This window comes from Syngnathus typhle, unplaced genomic scaffold, assembly GCF_033458585.1.
Source record: "Syngnathus typhle isolate RoL2023-S1 ecotype Sweden unplaced genomic scaffold, RoL_Styp_1.0 HiC_scaffold_84, whole genome shotgun sequence".
NCBI lineage: Eukaryota > Metazoa > Chordata > Actinopteri > Syngnathiformes > Syngnathidae > Syngnathus > Syngnathus typhle.
This window is the reverse complement of record NW_026871990.1, coordinates 67,110-89,811: the sequence shown is the minus strand read 5'-3', so window position 1 is coordinate 89,811 and position 22,702 is coordinate 67,110.

The window sequence follows — 22,702 nt, the reverse complement described above, 5'->3', positions numbered from 1 at the left end:
ATAAACTCGGCACTCTTAAGCACCCGAGAGCGTTTTTTTCGATGCCAACCTAACCAGAGTGACGGGAGCGGCACAATTCAGAAAAAGTGCTCAGCTCGCCGAGAAAATGCGATTTAAGCAATAAAATTAAAAATGCTTATTAAACATAAACCAAACGTTGGAGGTGGTCATTTCTTCATGCGCAGTGAATAACTCGGCACTCTAAAGCACCCGAGAGCGTTTTTTTCGATGCCAACCTAACCAGAGTGACGGGAGCGGCACAATTCAGAAAAAGCGCTCAGCTCGCCGAGAAAATGCGATTTAAGCAATAAAATTACAAATGCTTATTAAACATAAACCAAACATTGGAGGTGGTCATTTCTTCATGCGCAGTGAATAACTCGGCACTCTAAAGCACCCGAGAGCGTTTTTTTCGATGCCAACCTAACCAGAGTGACGGGAGCGGCACAATTCAGAAAAAGCGCTCAGCTCGCCGAGAAAATGCGATTTAAGCAATAAAATTAAAAATGCTTATAAAACATAAACCAAACGTTGGAGGTGGTCATTTCTTCATGCGCAGTGATAAACTCGGCACTCTAAAGCACCCGAGAGCGTTTTTTTCGATGCCAACCTAACCAGAGTGACGGGAGCGGCACAATTCAGAAAAAGTGCTCAGCTCGCCGAGAAAATGCGATTTAAGCAATAAAATTAAAAATGCTTATAAAACATAAACCAAACGTTGGAGGTGGTCATTTCTTCATGCGCAGTGAATAACTCGGCACTCTAAAGCACCCGAGAGCGTTTTTTTCGATGCCAACCTAACCAGAGTGACGGGAGCGGCACAATTCAGAAAAAGTGCTCAGCTCGCCGAGAAAATGCGATTTAAGCAATAAAATTAAAAATGCTTATAAAACATAAACCAAACGTTGGAGGTGGTCATTTCTTAATGCGCAGTAATAAACTCGGCACTCTAAAGCACCCGAGAGCGTTTTTTTCGATGCCAACCTAACCAGAGTGACGGGAGCGGCACAATTCAGAAAAAGTGCTCAGCTCGCCGAGAAAATGCGATTTAAGCAATAAAATTAAAAATGCTTATAAAACATAAACCAAACGTTGGAGGTGGTCATTTCTTAATGCGCAGTAATAAACTCGGCACTCTAGAGCACCCGAGAGCGTTTTTTTCGATGCCAACCTAACCAGAGTGACGGGAGCGGCACAATTCAGAAAAAGTGCTCAGCTCGCCGAGAAAATGCGATTTAAGCAATAAAATTAAAAATGCTTATAAAACATAAACCAAACGTTGGAAGTGGTCATTTCTTCATGCGCAGTGATAAACTCGGCACTCTAAAGCACCCGAGAGCGTTTTTTTCGATGCCAACCTAACCAGAGTTACGGGAGCGGCACAATTCAGAAAAAGCGCTCAGCTCGCCGAGAAAATGCGATTTAAGCAATAAAATTAAAAATGCTTATAAAACATAAACCAAACGTTGGAGGTGGTCATTTCTTCATGCGCAGTGATAAACTCGGCACTCTAAAGCACCCGAGAGCGTTTTTTTCGATGCCAACCTAACCAGAGTGACGGGAGCGGCACAATTCAGAAAAAGCGCTCAGCTCGCCGAGAAAATGCGATTTAAGCAATAAAATTAAAAATGCTTATAAAACATAAACCAAACGTTGGAGGTGGTCATTTCTTAATGCGCAGTAATAAACTCGGCACTCTAAAGCACCCGAGAGCGTTTTTTTCGATGCCAACCTAACCAGAGTGACGGGAGCGGCACAATTCAGAAAAAGTGCTCAGCTCGCCGAGAAAATGCGATTTAAGCAATAAAATTAAAAATGCTTATAAAACATAAACCAAACGTTGGAGGTGGTCATTTCTCAATGCGCAGTAATAAACTCGGCACTCTAAAGCACCCGAGAGCGTTTTTTTCGATGCCAACCTAACCAGAGTGACGGGAGCGGCACAATTCAGAAAAAGTGCTCAGCTCGCCGAGAAAATGCGATTTAAGCAATAAAATTAAAAATGCTTATAAAACATAAACCAAACGTTGGAGGTGGTCATTTCTTAATGCGCAGTAATAAACTCGGCACTCTAAAGCACCCGAGAGCGTTTTTTTCGATGCCAACCTAACCAGAGTGACGGGAGCGGCACAATTCAGAAAAAGCGCTCAGCTCGCCGAGAAAATGCGATTTAAGCAATAAAATTAAAAATGCTTATAAAACATAAACCAAACGTTGGAGGTGGTCATTTCCTAATGCGCAGTAATAAACTCGGCACTCTAAAGCACCCGAGAGCGTTTTTTTCGATGCCAACCTAACCAGAGTGACGGGAGCGGCACAATTCAGAAAAAGTGCTCAGCTCGCCGAGAAAATGCGATTTAAGCAATAAAATTAAAAATGCTTATAAAACATAAACCAAACGTTGGAGGTGGTCATTTCTTAATGCGCAGTAATAAACTCGGCACTCTAAAGCACCCGTGAGCGTTTTTTTCGATGCCAACCTAACCAGAGTGACGGGAGCGGCACAATTCAGAAAAAGTGCTCAGCTCGCCGAGAAAATGCGATTTAAGCAATAAAATTAAAAATGCTTATAAAACATAAACCAAACGTTGGAGGTGGTCATTTCTTAATGCGCAGTAATAAACTCGGCACTCTAAAGCACCCGAGAGCGTTTTTTTCGATGCCAACCTAACCAGAGTGACGGGAGCGGCACAATTCAGAAAAAGCGCTCAGCTCGCCGAGAAAATGCGATTTAAGCAATACAATTAAAAATGCTTATAAAACATAAACCAAACGTTGGAGGTGGTCATTTCTTCATGCGCAGTGATAAACTCGGCACTCTAAAGCACCCGAGAGCGTTTTTTTCGATGCCAACCTAACCAGAGTGACGGGAGCGGCACAATTCAGAAAAAGTGCTCAGCTCGCCGAGAAAATGCGATTTAAGCAATAAAATTAAAAATGCTTATAAAACATAAACCAAACGTTGGAGGTGGTCATTTCTTAATGCGCAGTAATAAACTCGGCACTCTAAAGCACCCGAGAGCGTTTTTTTCGATGCCAACCTAACCAGAGTGACGGGAGCGGCACAATTCAGAAAAAGCGCTCAGCTCGCCGAGAAAATGCGATTTAAGCAATAAAATTAAAAATGCTTATAAAACATAAACCAAACGTTGGAGGTGGTCATTTCCTAATGCGCAGTAATAAACTCGGCACTCTAAAGCACCCGAGAGCGTTTTTTTCGATGCCAACCTAACCAGAGTGACGGGAGCGGCACAATTCAGAAAAAGTGCTCAGCTCGCCGAGAAAATGCGATTTAAGCAATAAAATTAAAAATGCTTATAAAACATAAACCAAACGTTGGAGGTGGTCATTTCTTAATGCGCAGTAATAAACTCGGCACTCTAAAGCACCCGTGAGCGTTTTTTTCGATGCCAACCTAACCAGAGTGACGGGAGCGGCACAATTCAGAAAAAGTGCTCAGCTCGCCGAGAAAATGCGATTTAAGCAATAAAATTAAAAATGCTTATAAAACATAAACCAAACGTTGGAGGTGGTCATTTCTTAATGCGCAGTAATAAACTCGGCACTCTAAAGCACCCGAGAGCGTTTTTTTCGATGCCAACCTAACCAGAGTGACGGGAGCGGCACAATTCAGAAAAAGCGCTCAGCTCGCCGAGAAAATGCGATTTAAGCAATAAAATTAAAAATGCTTATAAAACATAAACCAAACGTTGGAGGTGGTCATTTCTTCATGCGCAGTGATAAACTCGGCACTCTAAAGCACCCGAGAGCGTTTTTTTCGATGCCAACCTAACCAGAGTGACGGGAGCGGCACAATTCAGAAAAAGTGCTCAGCTCGCCGAGAAAATGCGATTTAAGCAATAAAATTAAAAATGCTTATAAAACATAAACCAAACGTTGGAGGTGGTCATTTCTTCATGCGCAGTGATAAACTCGGCACTCTAAAGCACCCGAGAGCGTTTTTTTCGATGCCAACCTAACCAGAGTGACGGGAGCGGCACAATTCAGAAAAAGTGCTCAGCTCGCCGAGAAAATGCGATTCAAGCAATAAAATTAAAAATGCTTATTAAACATAAACCAAACGTTGGAGGTGGTCATTTCTTCATGCGCAGTGAATAACTCGGCACTCTAAAGCACCCGAGAGCGTTTTTTTCGATGCCAACCTAACCAGAGTGACGGGAGCGGCACAATTCAGAAAAAGTGCTCAGCTCGCCGAGAAAATGCGATTTAAGCAATAAAATTAAAAATGCTTATAAAACATAAACCAAACGTTGGAGGTGGTCATTTCTTAATGCGCAGTAATAAACTCGGCACTCTAGAGCACCCGAGAGCGTTTTTTTCGATGCCAACCTAACCAGAGTGACGGGAGCGGCACAATTCAGAAAAAGTGCTCAGCTCGCCGAGAAAATGCGATTTAAGCAATAAAATTAAAAATGCTTATAAAACATAAACCAAACGTTGGAGGTGGTCATTTCTTCATGCGCAGTGATAAACTCGGCACTCTAAAGCACCCGAGAGCGTTTTTTTCGATGCCAACCTAACCAGAGTTACGGGAGCGGCACAATTCAGAAAAAGCGCTCAGCTCGCCGAGAAAATGCGATTTAAGCAATACAATTAAAAATGCTTATAAAACATAAACCAAACGTTGGAGGTGGTCATTTCTTCATGCGCAGTGATAAACTCGGCACTCTAAAGCACCCGAGAGCGTTTTTTTCGATGCCAACCTAACCAGAGTGACGGGAGCGGCGCAATTCAGAAAAAGCGCTCAGCTCGCCGAGAAAATGCGATTTAAGCAATAAAATTAAAAATGCTTATAAAACATAAACCAAACGTTGGAGGTGGTCATTTCTTCATGCGCAGTGAATAACTCGGCACTCTAAAGCACCCGATAGCGTTTTTTTCGATGCCAACCTAACCAGAGTGACGGGAGCGGCACAATTCAGAAAAAGTGCTCAGCTCGCCGAGAAAATGCGATTTAAGCAATAAAATTAAAAATGCTTATAAAACATAAACCAAACGTTGGAGGTGGTCATTTCTTAATGCGCAGTAATAAACTCGGCACTCTAAAGCACCCGAGAGCGTTTTTTTCGATGCCAACCTAACCAGAGTGACGGGAGCGGCACAATTCAGAAAAAGTGCTCAGCTCGCCGAGAAAATGCGATTTAAGCAATAAAATTAAAAATGCTTATAAAACATAAACCAAACGTTGGAGGTGGTCATTTCTTAATGCGCAGTAATAAACTCGGCACTCTAAAGCACCCGAGAGCGTTTTTTTCGATGCCAACCTAACCAGAGTGACGGGAGCGGCACAATTCAGAAAAAGCGCTCAGCTCGCCGAGAAAATGCGATTTAAGCAATACAATTAAAAATGCTTATAAAACATAAACCAAACGTTGGAGGTGGTCATTTCTTCGTGCGCAGTGAATAACTCGGCACTCTAAAGCACCCGAGAGCGTTTTTTTCGATGCCAACCTAACCAGAGTGACGGGAGCGGCACAATTCAGAAAAAGTGCTCAGCTCGCCGAGAAAATGCGATTTAAGCAATAAAATTAAAAATGCTTATAAAACATAAACCAAACGTTGGAGGTGGTCATTTCTTAATGCGCAGTAATAAACTCGGCACTCTAAAGCACCCGAGAGCGTTTTTTTCGATGCCAACCTAACCAGAGTGACGGGAGCGGCACAATTCAGAAAAAGCGCTCAGCTCGCCGAGAAAATGCGATTTAAGCAATAAAATTAAAAATGCTTATAAAACATAAACCAAACGTTGGAGGTGGTCATTTCTTAATGCGCAGTAATAAACTCAGCACTCTAAAGCACCCGAGAGCGTTTTTTTCGATGCCAACCTAACCAGAGTGACGGGAGCGGCACAATTCAGAAAAAGCGCTCAGCTCGCCGAGAAAATGCGATTTAAGCAATAAAATTAAAAATGCTTATAAAACATAAACCAAACGTTGGAGGTGGTCATTTCTTCATGCGCAGTGAATAACTCGGCACTCTAAAGCACCCGAGAGCGTTTTTTTCGATGCCAAGTGACGGGAGCGGCACAATTCAGAAAAAGTGCTCAGCTCGCCGAGAAAATGCGATTTAAGCTATAAAATTAAAAATGCTTATAAAACATAAACCAAACGTTGGAGGTGGTCATTTCTTAATGCGCAGTAATAAACTCGGCACTCTAAAGCACCCGAGAGCGTTTTTTTCGATGCCAACCTAACCAGAGTGACGGGAGCGGCACAATTCAGAAAAAGTGCTCAGCTCGCCGAGAAAATGCGATTTAAGCAATAAAATTAAAAATGCTTATAAAACATAAACCAAACGTTGGAGGTGGTCATTTCTTAATGCGCAGTAATAAACTCGGCACTCTAAAGCACCCGAGAGCGTTTTTTTCGATGCCAACCTAACCAGAGTGACGGGAGCGGCACAATTCAGAAAAAGTGCTCAGCTCGCCGAGAAAATGCGATTTAAGCAATAAAATTAAAAATGCTTATTAAACATAAACCAAACGTTGGAGGTGGTCATTTCTTCATGCGCAGTGAATAACTCGGCACTCTAAAGCACCCGAGAGCGTTTTTTTCGATGCCAACCTAACCAGAGTGACGGGAGCGGCACAATTCAGAAAAAGCGCTCAGCTCGCCGAGAAAATGCGAATTAAGCAATAAAATTAAAAATGCTTATAAAACATAAACCAAACGTTGGAGGTGGTCATTTCTTAATGCGCAGTAATAAACTCGGCACTCTAAAGCACCCGAGAGCGTTTTTTTCGATGCCAACCTAACCAGAGTGACGGGAGCGGCACAATTCAGAAAAAGTGCTCAGCTCGCCGAGAAAATGCGATTTAAGCAATAAAATTAAAAATGCTTATAAAACATAAACCAAACGTTGGAGGTGGTCATTTCTTAATGCGCAGTAATAAACTCGGCACTCTAAAGCACCCGAGAGCGTTTTTTTCGATGCCAACCTAACCAGAGTGACGGGAGCGGCACAATTCAGAAAAAGTGCTCAGCTCGCCGAGAAAATGCGATTTAAGCAATAAAATTAAAAATGCTTATTAAACATAAACCAAACGTTGGAGGTGGTCATTTCTTCATGCGCAGTGAATAACTCGGCACTCTAAAGCACCCGATAGCGTTTTTTTCGATGCCAACCTAACCAGAGTGACGGGAGCGGCACAATTCAGAAAAAGTGCTCAGCTCGCCGAGAAAATGCGATTTAAGCAATAAAATTAAAAATGCTTATAAAACATAAACCAAACGTTGGAGGTGGTCATTTCTTAATGCGCAGTAATAAACTCGGCACTCTAAAGCACCCGAGAGCGTTTTTTTCGATGCCAACCTAACCAGAGTGACGGGAGCGGCACAATTCAGAAAAAGTGCTCAGCTCGCCGAGAAAATGCGATTTAAGCAATAAAATTAAAAATGCTTATAAAACATAAACCAAACGTTGGAGGTGGTCATTTCTTAATGCGCAGTAATAAACTCGGCACTCTAAAGCACCCGAGAGCGTTTTTTTCGATGCCAACCTAACCAGAGTGACGGGAGCGGCACAATTCAGAAAAAGCGCTCAGCTCGCCGAGAAAATGCGATTTAAGCAATAAAATTAAAAATGCTTATAAAACATAAACCAAACGTTGGAGGTGGTCATTTCTTCATGCGCAGTGATAAACTCGGCACTCTAAAGCACCCGAGAGCGTTTTTTTCGATGCCAACCTAACCAGAGTGACGGGAGCGGCACAATTCAGAAAAAGTGCTCAGCTCGCCGAGAAAATGCGATTTAAGCAATAAAATTAAAAATGCTTATAAAACATAAACCAAACGTTGGAGGTGGTCATTTCTTCATGCGCAGTGATAAACTCGGCACTCTAAAGCACCCGAGAGCGTTTTTTTCGATGCCAACCTAACCAGAGTGACGGGAGCGGCACAATTCAGAAAAAGTGCTCAGCTCGCCGAGAAAATGCGATTCAAGCAATAAAATTAAAAATGCTTATTAAACATAAACCAAACGTTGGAGGTGGTCATTTCTTCATGCGCAGTGAATAACTCGGCACTCTAAAGCACCCGAGAGCGTTTTTTTCGATGCCAACCTAACCAGAGTGACGGGAGCGGCACAATTCAGAAAAAGTGCTCAGCTCGCCGAGAAAATGCGATTTAAGCAATAAAATTAAAAATGCTTATAAAACATAAACCAAACGTTGGAGGTGGTCATTTCTTAATGCGCAGTAATAAACTCGGCACTCTAAAGCACCCGAGAGCGTTTTTTTCGATGCCAACCTAACCAGAGTGACGGGAGCGGCACAATTCAGAAAAAGTGCTCAGCTCGCCGAGAAAATGCGATTAAAGCAATAAAATTAAAAATGCTTATAAAACATAAACCAAACGTTGGAGGTGGTCATTTCTTAATGCGCAGTAATAAACTCGGCACTCTAAAGCACCCGAGAGCGTTTTTTTCGATGCCAACCTAACCAGAGTGACGGGAGCAGCACAATTCAGAAAACGTGCTCAGCTCGCCGAGAAAATGCGATTTAAGCAATAAAATTAAAAATGCTTATTAAACATAAACCAAACATTGGAGGTGGTCATTTCTTCATGCGCAGTGAATAACTCGGCACTCTAAAGCACCCGAGAGCGTTTTTTTCGATGCCAACCTAACCAGAGTGACGGGAGCGGCACAATTCAGAAAAAGCGCTCAGCTCGCCGAGAAAATGCGATTTAAGCAATAAAATTAAAAATGCTTATTAAACATAAACCAAACATTGGAGGTGGTCATTTCTTCATGCGCAGTGAATAACTCGGCACTCTAAAGCACCCGAGAGCGTTTTTTTCGATGCCAACCTAACCAGAGTGACGGGAGCGGCACAATTCAGAAAAAGCGCTCAGCTCGCCGAGAAAATGCGATTTAAGCAATAAAATTAAAAATGCTTATAAAACATAAACCAAACGTTGGAGGTGGTCATTTCTTCATGCGCAGTGATAAACTCGGCACTCTAAAGCACCCGAGAGCGTTTTTTTCGATGCCAACCTAACCAGAGTGACGGGAGCGGCACAATTCAGAAGAAGTGCTCAGCTCGCCGAGAAAATGCGATTTAAGCAATAAAATTAAAAATGCTTATAAAACATAAACCAAACGTTGGAGGTGGTCATTTCTTCATGCGCAGTGAATAACTCGGCACTCTAAAGCACCCGAGAGCGTTTTTTTCGATGCCAACCTAACCAGAGTGACGGGAGCGGCACAATTCAGAAAAAGTGCTCAGCTCGCCGAGAAAATGCGATTTAAGCAATAAAATTAAAAATGCTTATAAAACATAAACCAAACGTTGGAGGTGGTCATTTCTTAATGCGCAGTAATAAACTCGGCACTCTAAAGCACCCGTGAGCGTTTTTTTCGATGCCAACCTAACCAGAGTGACGGGAGCGGCACAATTCAGAAAAAGTGCTCAGCTCGCCGAGAAAATGCGATTTAAGCAATAAAATTAAAAATGCTTATAAAACATAAACCAAACGTTGGAGGTGGTCATTTCTTCATGCGCAGTGATAAAGTCGGCACTCTAAAGCACCCGAGAGCGTTTTTTTCGATGCCAACCTAACCAGAGTGACGGGAGCGGCACAATTCAGAAAAAGCGCTCAGCTCGCCGAGAAAATGCGATTTAAGCAATAAAATTAAAAATGCTTATAAAACATAAACCAAACGTTGGAGGTGGTCATTTCTTCATGCGCAGTGATAAACTCGGCACTCTAAAGCACCCGAGAGCGTTTTTTTCGATGCCAACCTAACCAGAGTGACGGGAGCGGCACAATTCAGAAAAAGTGCTCAGCTCGCCGAGAAAATGCGATTCAAGCAATAAAATTAAAAATGCTTATTAAACATAAACCAAACGTTGGAGGTGGTCATTTCTTCATGCGCAGTGAATAACTCGGCACTCTAAAGCACCCGAGAGCGTTTTTTTCGATGCCAACCTAACCAGAGTGACGGGAGCGGCACAATTCAGAAAAAGTGCTCAGCTCGCCGAGAAAATGCGATTCAAGCAATAAAATTAAAAATGCTTATAAAACATAAACCAAACGTTGGAGGTGGTCATTTCTTCATGCGCAGTGATAAACTCGGCACTCTAAAGCACCCGAGAGCGTTTTTTTCGATGCCAACCTAACCAGAGTGACGGGAGCGGCACAATTCAGAAAAAGTGCTCAGCTCGCCGAGAAAATGCGATTTAAGCAATACAATTAAAAATGCTTATAAAACATAAACCAAACGTTGGAGGTGGTCATTTCTTCATGCGCAGTGATAAACTCGGCACTCTAAAGCACCCGAGAGCGTTTTTTTCGATGCCAACCTAACCAGAGTGATGGGAGCGGCACAATTCAGAAAAAGTGCTCAGCTCGCCGAGAAAATGCGATTTAAGCAATAAAATTAAAAATGCTTATAAAACATAAACCAAACGTTGGAGGTGGTCATTTCTTAATGCGCAGTAATAAACTCGGCACTCTAAAGCACCCGAGAGCGTTTTTTTCGATGCCAACCTAACCAGAGTGACGGGAGCGGCACAATTCAGAAAAAGTGCTCAGCTCGCCGAGAAAATGCGATTTAAGCAATAAAATTAAAAATGCTTATAAAACATAAACCAAACGTTGGAGGTGGTCATTTCTTAATGCGCAGTAATAAACTCGGCACTCTAGAGCACCCGAGAGCGTTTTTTTCGATGCCAACCTAACCAGAGTGACGGGAGCGGCACAATTCAGAAAAAGTGCTCAGCTCGCCGAGAAAATGCGATTTAAGCAATAAAATTAAAAATGCTTATAAAACATAAACCAAACGTTGGAAGTGGTCATTTCTTCATGCGCAGTGATAAACTCGGCACTCTAAAGCACCCGAGAGCGTTTTTTTCGATGCCAACCTAACCAGAGTTACGGGAGCGGCACAATTCAGAAAAAGCGCTCAGCTCGCCGAGAAAATGCGATTTAAGCAATAAAATTAAAAATGCTTATAAAACATAAACCAAACGTTGGAGGTGGTCATTTCTTCATGCGCAGTGATAAACTCGGCACTCTAAAGCACCCGAGAGCGTTTTTTTCGATGCCAACCTAACCAGAGTGACGGGAGCGGCACAATTCAGAAAAAGCGCTCAGCTCGCCGAGAAAATGCGATTTAAGCAATAAAATTAAAAATGCTTATAAAACATAAACCAAACGTTGGAGGTGGTCATTTCTTAATGCGCAGTAATAAACTCGGCACTCTATAGCACCCGAGAGCGTTTTTTTCGATGCCAACCTAACCAGAGTGACGGGAGAGGCACAATTCAGAAAAAGTGCTCAGCTCGCCGAGAAAATGCGATTTAAGCAATAAAATTAAAAATGCTTATAAAACATAAACCAAACGTTGGAGGTGGTCATTTCTCAATGCGCAGTAATAAACTCGGCACTCTAAAGCACCCGAGAGCGTTTTTTTCGATGCCAACCTAACCAGAGTGACGGGAGCGGCACAATTCAGAAAAAGTGCTCAGCTCGCCGAGAAAATGCGATTTAAGCAATAAAATTAAAAATGCTTATAAAACATAAACCAAACGTTGGAGGTGGTCATTTCTTAATGCGCAGTAATAAACTCGGCACTCTAAAGCACCCGAGAGCGTTTTTTTCGATGCCAACCTAACCAGAGTGACGGGAGCGGCACAATTCAGAAAAAGTGCTCAGCTCGCCGAGAAAATGCGATTTAAGCAATAAAATTAAAAATGCTTATAAAACATAAACCAAACGTTGGAGGTGGTCATTTCTTAATGCGCAGTAATAAACTCGGCACTCTAAAGCACCCGAGAGCGTTTTTTTTCGATGCCAACCTAACCAGAGTGACGGGAGTTGCACAATTCAGAAAAAGTGCTCAGCTCGCCGAGAAAATGCGATTTAAGCAATAAAATTAAAAATGCTTATAAAACATAAACCAAACGTTGGAGGTGGTCATTTCTTAATGCGCAGTAATAAACTCGGCACTCTTAAGAACCCGAGAGCGTTTTTTTCGATGCCAACCTAACCAGAGTGACGGGAGCGGCACAATTCAGAAAAAGTGCTCAGCTCGCCGAGAAAATGCAATTTAAGCAATAAAATTAAAAATGCTTATTAAACATAAACCAAACGTTGGAGGTGGTCATTTCTTCATGCGCAGTGAATAACTCGGCACTCTAAAGCACCCGAGAGCGTTTTTTTCGATGCCAACCTAACCAGAGTGACGGGAGCGGCACAATTCAGAAAAAGTGCTCAGCTCGCCGAGAAAATGCGATTTAAGCAATAAAATTAAAATTGCTTATAAAACATAAACCAAACGTTGGAAGTGGTCATTTCTTCATGCGCAGTGATAAACTCGGCACTCTAAAGCACCCGAGAGCGTTTTTTTCGATGCCAACCTAACCAGAGTGACGGGAGCGGCACAATTCAGAAAAAGCGCTCAGCTCGCCGAGAAAATGCGATTTAAGCAATAAAATTAAAAATGCTTATAAAACATAAACCAAACGTTGGAGGTGGTCATTTCCTAATGCGCAGTAATAAACTCGGCACTCTAAAGCACCCGAGAGCGTTTTTTTCGATGCCAACCTAACCAGAGTGACGGGAGCGGCACAATTCAGAAAAAGTGCTCAGCTCGCCGAGAAAATGCGATTTAAGCAATAAAATTAAAAATGCTTATAAAACATAAACCAAACGTTGGAGGTGGTCATTTCTTAATGCGCAGTAATAAACTCGGCACTCTAGAGCACCCGAGAGCGTTTTTTTCGATGCCAACCTAACCAGAGTGACGGGAGCGGCACAATTCAGAAAAAGTGCTCAGCTCGCCGAGAAAATGCGATTTAAGCAATAAAATTAAAAATGCTTATAAAACATAAACCAAACGTTGGAGGTGGTCATTTCTTAATGCGCAGTAATAAACTCGGCACTCTAAAGCACCCGTGAGCGTTTTTTTCGATGCCAACCTAACCAGAGTGACGGGAGCGGCACAATTCAGAAAAAGTGCTCAGCTCGCCGAGAAAATGCGATTTAAGCAATAAAATTAAAAATGCTTAGAAAACATAAACCAAACGTTGGAGGTGGTCATTTCTTAATGCGCAGTAATAAACTCGGCACTCTAAAGCACCCGAGAGCGTTTTTTTCGATGCCAACCTAACCAGAGTGACGGGAGCGGCACAATTCAGAAAAAGTGCTCAGCTCGCCGAGAAAATGCGATTTAAGCAATAAAATTAAAAATGCTTATAAAACATAAACCAAACGTTGGAGGTGGTCATTTCTCCATGCGCAGTGAATAACTCGGCACTCTAAAGCACCCGAGAGCGTTTTTTTCGATGCCAACCTAACCAGAGTGACGGGAGCGGCACAATTCAGAAAAAGTGCTCAGCTCGCCGAGAAAATGCGATTTAAGCAATAAAATTAAAAATGCTTATAAAACATAAACCAAACGTTGGAGGTGGTCATTTCTTAATGCGCAGTAATAAACTCGGCACTCTAAAGCACCCGTGAGCGTTTTTTTCGATGCCAACCTAACCAGAAAGACGGGAGCGGCACAATTCAGAAAAAGTGCTCAGCTCGCCGAGAAAATGCGATTTAAGCAATAAAATTAAAAATGCTTATAAAACATAAACCAAACGTTGGAGGTGGTCATTTCTTAATGCGCAGTAATAAACTCGGCACTCTAAAGCACCCGAGAGCGTTTTTTTCGATGCCAACCTAACCAGAGTGACGGGAGCGGCACAATTCAGAAAAAGCGCTCAGCTCGCCGAGAAAATGCGATTTAAGCAATAAAATTAAAAATGCTTATAAAACATAAACCAAACGTTGGAGGTGGTCATTTCTTAATGCGCAGTGATAAACTCGGCACTCTAGAGCACCCGAGAGCGTTTTTTTCGATGCCAACCTAACCAGAGTGACGGGAGCGGCACAATTCAGAAAAAGTGCTCAGCTCGCCGAGAAAATGCGATTTAAGCAATAAAATTAAAAATGCTTATAAAACATAAACCAAACGTTGGAGGTGGTCATTTCTTCATGCGCAGTGATAAACTCGGCACTCTAAAGCACCCGAGAGCGTTTTTTTCGATGCCAACCTAACCAGAGTTACGGGAGCGGCACAATTCAGAAAAAGCGCTCAGCTCGCCGAGAAAATGCGATTTAATTAATACAATTAAAAATGCTTATAAAACATAAACCAAACGTTGGAGGTGGTCATTTCTTCATGCGCAGTGATAAACTCGGCACTCTAAAGCACCCGAGAGCGTTTTTTTCGATGCCAACCTAACCAGAGTGACGGGAGCGGCACAATTCAGAAAAAGCGCTCAGCTCGCCGAGAAAATGCGATTTAAGCAATAAAATTAAAAATGCTTATAAAACATAAACCAAACGTTGGAGGTGGTCATTTCTCCATGCGCAGTGAATAACTCGGCACTCTAAAGCACCCGAGAGCGTTTTTTTCGATGCCAACCTAACCAGAGTGACGGGAGCGGCACAATTCAGAAAAAGTGCTCAGCTCGCCGAGAAAATGCGATTTAAGCAATAAAATTAAAAATGCTTATAAAACATAAACCAAACGTTGGAGGTGGTCATTTCTTAATGCGCAGTAATAAACTCGGCACTCTAAAGCACCCGTGAGCGTTTTTTTCGATGCCAACCTAACCAGAGTGACGGGAGCGGCACAATTCAGAAAAAGTGCTCAGCTCGCCGAGAAAATGCGATTTAAGCAATAAAATTAAAAATGCTTATAAAACATAAACCAAACGTTGGAGGTGGTCATTTCTTAATGCGCAGTAATAAACTCGGCACTCTAAAGCACCCGAGAGCGTTTTTTTCGATGCCAACCTAACCAGAGTGACGGGAGCGGCACAATTCAGAAAAAGCGCTCAGCTCGCCGAGAAAATGCGATTTAAGCAATAAAATTAAAAATGCTTATAAAACATAAACCAAACGTTGGAGGTGGTCATTTCTTCATGCGCAGTGATAAACTCGGCACTCTAAAGCACCCGTGAGCGTTTTTTTCGATGCCAACCTAACCAGAGTGACGGGAGCGGCACAATTCAGAAAAAGTGCTCAGCTCGCCGAGAAAATGCGATTTAAGCAATAAAATTAAAAATGCTTATAAAACATAAACCAAACGTTGGAGGTGGTCATTTCTTCATGCGCAGTGATAAACTCTCCACTCTAAAGCACCCGAGAGCGTTTTTTTCGATGCCAACCTAACCAGAGTGACGGACAATTCAGAAAAAGTGCTCAGCTCGCCGAGAAAATGCGATTTAAGCAATAAAATTAAAAATGCTTATAAAACATAAACCAAACGTTGGAGGTGGTCATTTCTTCATGCGCAGTGAATAACTCGGCACTCTAAAGCACCCGAGAGCGTTTTTTTCGATGCCAAGTGACGGGAGCGGCACAATTCAGAAAAAGTGCTCAGCTCGCCGAGAAAATGCGATTTAAGCTATAAAATTAAAAATGCTTATAAAACATAAACCAAACGTTGGAGGTGGTCATTTCTTAATGCGCAGTAATAAACTCGGCACTCTAAAGCACCCGAGAGCGTTTTTTTCGATGCCAACCTAACCAGAGTGACGGGAGCGGCACAATTCAGAAAAAGTGCTCAGCTCGCCGAGAAAATGCGATTTAAGCAATAAAATTAAAAATGCTTATAAAACATAAACCAAACGTTGGAGGTGGTCATTTCTTAATGCGCAGTAATAAACTCGGCACTCTAAAGCACCCGAGAGCGTTTTTTTCGATGCCAACCTAACCAGAGTGACGGGAGCGGCACAATTCAGAAAAAGTGCTCAGCTCGCCGAGAAAATGCGATTTAAGCAATAAAATTAAAAATGCTTATTAAACATAAACCAAACGTTGGAGGTGGTCATTTCTTCATGCGCAGTGAATAACTCGGCACTCTAAAGCACCCGAGAGCGTTTTTTTCGATGCCAACCTAACCAGAGTGACGGGAGCGGCACAATTCAGAAAAAGCGCTCAGCTCGCCGAGAAAATGCGAATTAAGCAATAAAATTAAAAATGCTTATAAAACATAAACCAAACGTTGGAGGTGGTCATTTCTTCATGCGCAGTGATAAACTCGGCACTCTAAAGCACCCGAGAGCGTTTTTTTCGATGCCAACCTAACCAGAGTGACGGGAGCGGCACAATTCAGAAAAAGTGCTCAGCTCGCCGAGAAAATGCGATTCAAGCAATAAAATTAAAAATGCTTATTAAACATAAACCAAACGTTGGAGGTGGTCATTTCTTCATGCGCAGTGATAAAGTCGGCACTCTAAAGCACCCGAGAGCGTTTTTTTCGATGCCAACCTAACCAGAGTGACGGGAGCGGCACAATTCAGAAAAAGCGCTCAGCTCGCCGAGAAAATGCGATTTAAGCAATAAAATTAAAAATGCTTATAAAACATAAACCAAACGTTGGAGGTGGTCATTTCTTCATGCGCAGTGATAAACTCGGCACTCTAAAGCACCCGAGAGCGTTTTTTTCGATGCCAACCTAACCAGAGTGACGGGAGCGGCACAATTCAGAAAAAGTGCTCAGCTCGCCGAGAAAATGCGATTCAAGCAATAAAATTAAAAATGCTTATTAAACATAAACCAAACGTTGGAGGTGGTCATTTCTTCATGCGCAGTGAATAACTCGGCACTCTAAAGCACCCGAGAGCGTTTTTTTCGATGCCAACCTAACCAGAGTGACGGGAGCGGCACAATTCAGAAAAAGTGCTCAGCTCGCCGAGAAAATGCGATTCAAGCAATAAAATTAAAAATGCTTATAAAACATAAACCAAACGTTGGAGGTGGTCATTTCTTCATGCGCAGTGATAAACTCGGCACTCTAAAGCACCCGAGAGCGTTTTTTTCGATGCCAACCTAACCAGAGTGACGGGAGCGGCACAATTCAGAAAAAGTGCTCAGCTCGCCGAGAAAATGCGATTTAAGCAATACAATTAAAAATGCTTATAAAACATAAACCAAACGTTGGAGGTGGTCATTTCTTCATGCGCAGTGATAAACTCGGCACTCTAAAGCACCCGAGAGCGTTTTTTTCGATGCCAACCTAACCAGAGTGATGGGAGCGGCACAATTCAGAAAAAGTGCTCAGCTCGCCGAGAAAATGCGATTTAAGCAATAAAATTAAAAATGCTTATAAAACATAAACCAAACGTTGGAGGTGGTCATTTCTTAATGCGCAGTAATAAACTCGGCACTCTAAAGCACCCGAGAGCGTTTTTTTCGATGCCAACCTAACCAGAGTGACGGGAGCGGCACAATTCAGAAAAAGTGCTCAGCTCGCCGAGAAAATGCGATTTAAGCAATAAAATTAAAAATGCTTATAAAACATAAACCAAACGTTGGAGGTGGTCATTTCTTAATGCGCAGTAATAAACTCGGCACTCTAGAGCACCCGAGAGCGTTTTTTTCGATGCCAACCTAACCAGAGTGACGGGAGCGGCACAATTCAGAAAAAGTGCTCAGCTCGCCGAGAAAATGCGATTTAAGCAATAAAATTAAAAATGCTTATTAAACATAAACCAAACGTTGGAGGTGGTCATTTCTTCATGCGCAGTGAATAACTCGGCACTCTAAAGCACCCGAGAGCGTTTTTTTCGATGCCAACCTAACCAGAGTGACGGGAGCGGCACAATTCAGAAAAAGCGCTCAGCTCGCCGAGAAAATGCGATTTAAGCAATAAAATTAAAAATGCTTATAAAACATAAACCAAACGTTGGAGGTGGTCATTTCTTCATGCGCAGTGAATAACTCGGCACTCTAAAGCACCCGAGAGCGTTTTTTTCGATGCCAAGTGACGGGAGCGGCACAATTCAGAAAAAGTGCTCAGCTCGCCGAGAAAATGCGATTTAAGCAATAAAATTAAAAATGCTTATAAAACATAAACCAAACGTTGGAGGTGGTCATTTCTTAATGCGCAGTAATAAACTCGGCACTCTTAAGCACCCGAGAGCGTTTTTTTCGATGCCAACCTAACCAGAGTGACGGGAGCGGCACAATTCAGAAAAAGTGCTCAGCTCGCCGAGAAAATGCGATTTAAGCAATAAAATTAAAAATGCTTATTAAACATAAACCAAACGTTGGAGGTGGTCATTTCTTCATGCGCAGTGAATAACTCGGCACTCTAAAGCACCCGAGAGCGTTTTTTTCGATGCCAACCTAACCAGAGTGACGGGAGCGGCACAATTCAGAAAAAGCGCTCAGCTCGCCGAGAAAATGCGATTTAAGCAATAAAATTAAAAATGCTTATTAAACATAAACCAAACATTGGAGGTGGTCATTTCTTCATGCGCAGTGAATAACTCGGCACTCTAAAGCACCCGAGAGCGTTTTTTTCGATTCCAACCTAACCAGAGTGACGGGAGCGGCACAATTCAGAAAAAGCGCTCAGCTCGCCGAGAAAATGCGATTTAAGCAATAAAATTAAAAATGCTTATAAAACATAAACCAAACGTTGGAGGTGGTCATTTCTTCATGCGCAGTGATAAACTCGGCACTCTAAAGCACCCGAGAGCGTTTTTTTCGATGCCAACCTAACCAGAGTGACGGGAGCGGCACAATTCAGAAAAAGTGCTCAGCTCGCCGAGAAAATGCGATTTAAGCAATAAAATTAAAAATGCTTATAAAACATAAACCAAACGTTGGAGGTGGTCATTTCTTCATGCGCAGTGAATAACTCGGCACTCTAAAGCACCCGAGAGCGTTTTTTTCGATGCCAACCTAACCAGAGTGACGGGAGCGGCACAATTCAGAAAAAGTGCTCAGCTCGCCGAGAAAATGCGATTTAAGCAATAAAATTAAAAATGCTTATAAAACATAAACCAAACGTTGGAGGTGGTCATTTCTTAATGCGCAGTAATAAACTCGGCACTCTAAAGCACCCGAGAGCGTTTTTTTCGATGCCAACCTAACCAGAGTGACGGGAGCGGCACAATTCAGAAAAAGTGCTCAGCTCGCCGAGAAAATGCGATTTAAGCAATAAAATTAAAAATGCTTATAAAACATAAACCAAACGTTGGAGGTGGTCATTTCTTAATGCGCAGTAATAAACTCGGCACTCTAGAGCACTCGAGAGCGTTTTTTTCGATGCCAACCTAACCAGAGTGACGGGAGCGGCACAATTCAGAAAAAGTGCTCAGCTCGCCGAGAAAATGCGATTTAAGCAATAAAATTAAAAATGCTTATAAAACATAAACCAAACGTTGGAAGTGGTCATTTCTTCATGCGCAGTGATAAACTCGGCACTCTAAAGCACCCGAGAGCGTTTTTTTCGATGCCAACCTAACCAGAGTTACGGGAGCGGCACAATTCAGAAAAAGCGCTCAGCTCGCCGAGAAAATGCGATTTAAGCAATAAAATTAAAAATGCTTATAAAACATAAACCAAACGTTGGAGGTGGTCATTTCTTCATGCGCAGTGATAAACTCGGCACTCTAAAGCACCCGAGAGCGTTTTTTTCGATGCCAACCTAACCAGAGTGACGGGAGCGGCACAATTCAGAAAAAGCGCTCAGCTCGCCGAGAAAATGCGATTTAAGCAATAAAATTAAAAATGCTTATAAAACATAAACCAAACGTTGGAGGTGGTCATTTCTTCATGCGCAGTGAATAACTCGGCACTCTATAGCACCCGAGAGCGTTTTTTTCGATGCCAACCTAACCAGAGTGACGGGAGCGGCACAATTCAGAAAAAGCGCTCAGCTCGCCGAGAAAATGCGATTTAAGCAATAAAATTAAAAATGCTTATAAAACATAAACCAAACGTTGGAGGTGGTCATTTCTTAATGCGCAGTAATAAACTTGGCACTCTAAAGCACCCGAGAGCGTTTTTTTCGATGCCAACCTAACCAGAGTGACGGGAGCGGCACAATTCAGAAAAAGTGCTCAGCTCGCCGAGAAAATGCGATTTAAGCAATAAAATTAAAAATGCTTATAAAACATAAACCAAACGTTGGAGGTGGTCATTTCTTCATGCGCAGTGATAAACTCGGCACTCTAAAGCACCCGAGAGCGTTTTTTTCGATGCCAACCTAACCAGAGTGACGGGAGCGGCACAATTCAGAAAAAGTGCTCAGCTCGCCGAGAAAATGCGATTTAAGCAATAAAATTAAAAATGCTTATAAAACATAAACCAAACGTTGGAGGTGGTCATTTCTTCATGCGCAGTGATAAACTCGGCACTCTAAAGCACCCGAGAGCGTTTTTTTTCGATGCCAACCTAACCAGAGTGACGGGAGCGGCACAATTCAGAAAAAGTGCTCAGCTCGCCGAGAAAATGCGATTCAAGCAATAAATTAAAAAATGCTTATTAAACATAAACCAAACGTTGGAGGTGGTCATTTCTTCATGCGCAGTGAATAACTCGGCACTCTAAAGCACCCGAAAGCGTTTTTTTCGATGCCAACCTAACCAGAGTGACGGGAGCGGCACAATTCAGAAAAAGTGCTCAGCTCGCCGAGAAAATGCGATTTAAGCAATAAAATTAAAAATGCTTATAAATCATAAACCAAACGTTGGAGGTGGTCATTTCTTAATGCGCAGTAATAAACTCGGCACTCTAAAGCACCCGAGAGCGTTTTTTTCGATGCCAACCTAACCAGAGTGACGGGAGCGGCACAATTCAGAAAAAGTGCTCAGCTCGCCGAGAAAATGCGATTTAAGCAATAAAATTAAAAATGCTTATAAAACATAAACCAAACGTTGGAGGTGGTCATTTCTTAATGCGCAGTAATAAACTCGGCACTCTTAAGCACCCGAGAGCGTTTTTTTCGATGCCAACCTAACCAGAGTGACGGGAGCGGCACAATTCAGAAAAAGTGCTCAGCTCGCCGAGAAAATGCGATTTAAGCAATAAAATTAAAAATGCTTATTAAACATAAACCAAACGTTGGAGGTGGTCATTTCTTCATGCGCAGTGAATAACTCGGCACTCTAAAGCACCCGAGAGCGTTTTTTTCGATGCCAACCTAACCAGAGTGACGGGAGCGGCACAATTCAGAAAAAGCGCTCAGCTCGCCGAGAAAATGCGATTTAAGCAATAAAATTAAAAATGCTTATAAAACATAAACCAAACGTTGGAGGTGGTCATTTCTTCATGCGCAGTGAATAACTCGGCACTCTAAAGCACCCGAGAGCGTTTTTTTCGATGCCAACCTAACCAGAGTGACGGGAGCGGCACAATTCAGAAAAAGTGCTCAGCTCGCCGAGAAAATGCGATTTAAGCAATAAAATTAAAAATGCTTATAAAACATAAACCAAACGTTGGAGGTGGTCATTTCTTAATGCGCAGTAATAAACTCGGCACTCTAAAGCACCCGAGAGCGTTTTTTTCGATGCCAACCTAACCAGAGTGACGGGAGCGGCACAATTCAGAAAAAGTGCTCAGCTCGCCGAGAAAATGCGATTTAAGCAATAAAATTAAAAATGCTTATAAAACATAAACCAAACGTTGGAGGTGGTCATTTCTTAATGCGCAGTAATAAACTCGGCACTCTAGAGCACTCGAGAGCGTTTTTTTCGATGCCAACCTAACCAGAGTGACGGGAGCGGCACAATTCAGAAAAAGTGCTCAGCTCGCCGAGAAAATGCGATTTAAGCAATAAAATTAAAAATGCTTATAAAACATAAACCAAACGTTGGAAGTGGTCATTTCTTCATGCGCAGTGATAAACTCGGCACTCTAAAGCACCCGAGAGCGTTTTTTTCGATGCCAACCTAACCAGAGTTACGGGAGCGACACAATTCAGAAAAAGCGCTCAGCTCGCCGAGAAAATGCGATTTAAGCAATAAAATTAAAAATGCTTATAAAACATAAACCAAACGTTGGAGGTGGTCATTTCTTCATGCGCAGTGATAAACTCGGCACTCTAAAGCACCCGAGAGCGTTTTTTTCGATGCCAACCTAACCAGAGTGACGGGAGCGGCACAATTCAGAAAAAGCGCTCAGCTCGCCGAGAAAATGCGATTTAAGCAATAAAATTAAAAATGCTTATAAAACATAAACCAAACGTTGGAGGTGGTCATTTCTTCATGCGCAGTGAATAACTCGGCACTCTATAGCACCCGAGAGCGTTTTTTTCGATGCCAACCTAACCAGAGTGACGGGAGCGGCACAATTCAGAAAAAGCGCTCAGCTCGCCGAGAAAATGCGATTTAAGCAATAAAATTAAAAATGCTTATAAAACATAAACCAAACGTTGGAGGTGGTCATTTCTTAATGCGCAGTAATAAACTTGGCACTCTAAAGCACCCGAGAGCGTTTTTTTCGATGCCAACCTAACCAGAGTGACGGGAGCGGCACAATTCAGAAAAAGTGCTCAGCTCGCCGAGAAAATGCGATTTAAGCAATAAAATTAAAAATGCTTATAAAACATAAACCAAACGTTGGAGGTGGTCATTTCTTCATGCGCAGTGATAAACTCGGCACTCTAAAGCACCCGAGAGCGTTTTTTTCGATGCCAACCTAACCAGAGTGACGGGAGCGGCACAATTCAGAAAAAGTGCTCAGCTCGCCGAGAAAATGCGATTTAAGCAATAAAATTAAAAATGCTTATAAAACATAAACCAAACGTTGGAGGTGGTCATTTCTTCATGCGCAGTGATAAACTCGGCACTCTAAAGCACCCGAGAGCGTTTTTTTTCGATGCCAACCTAACCAGAGTGACGGGAGCGGCACAATTCAGAAAAAGTGCTCAGCTCGCCGAGAAAATG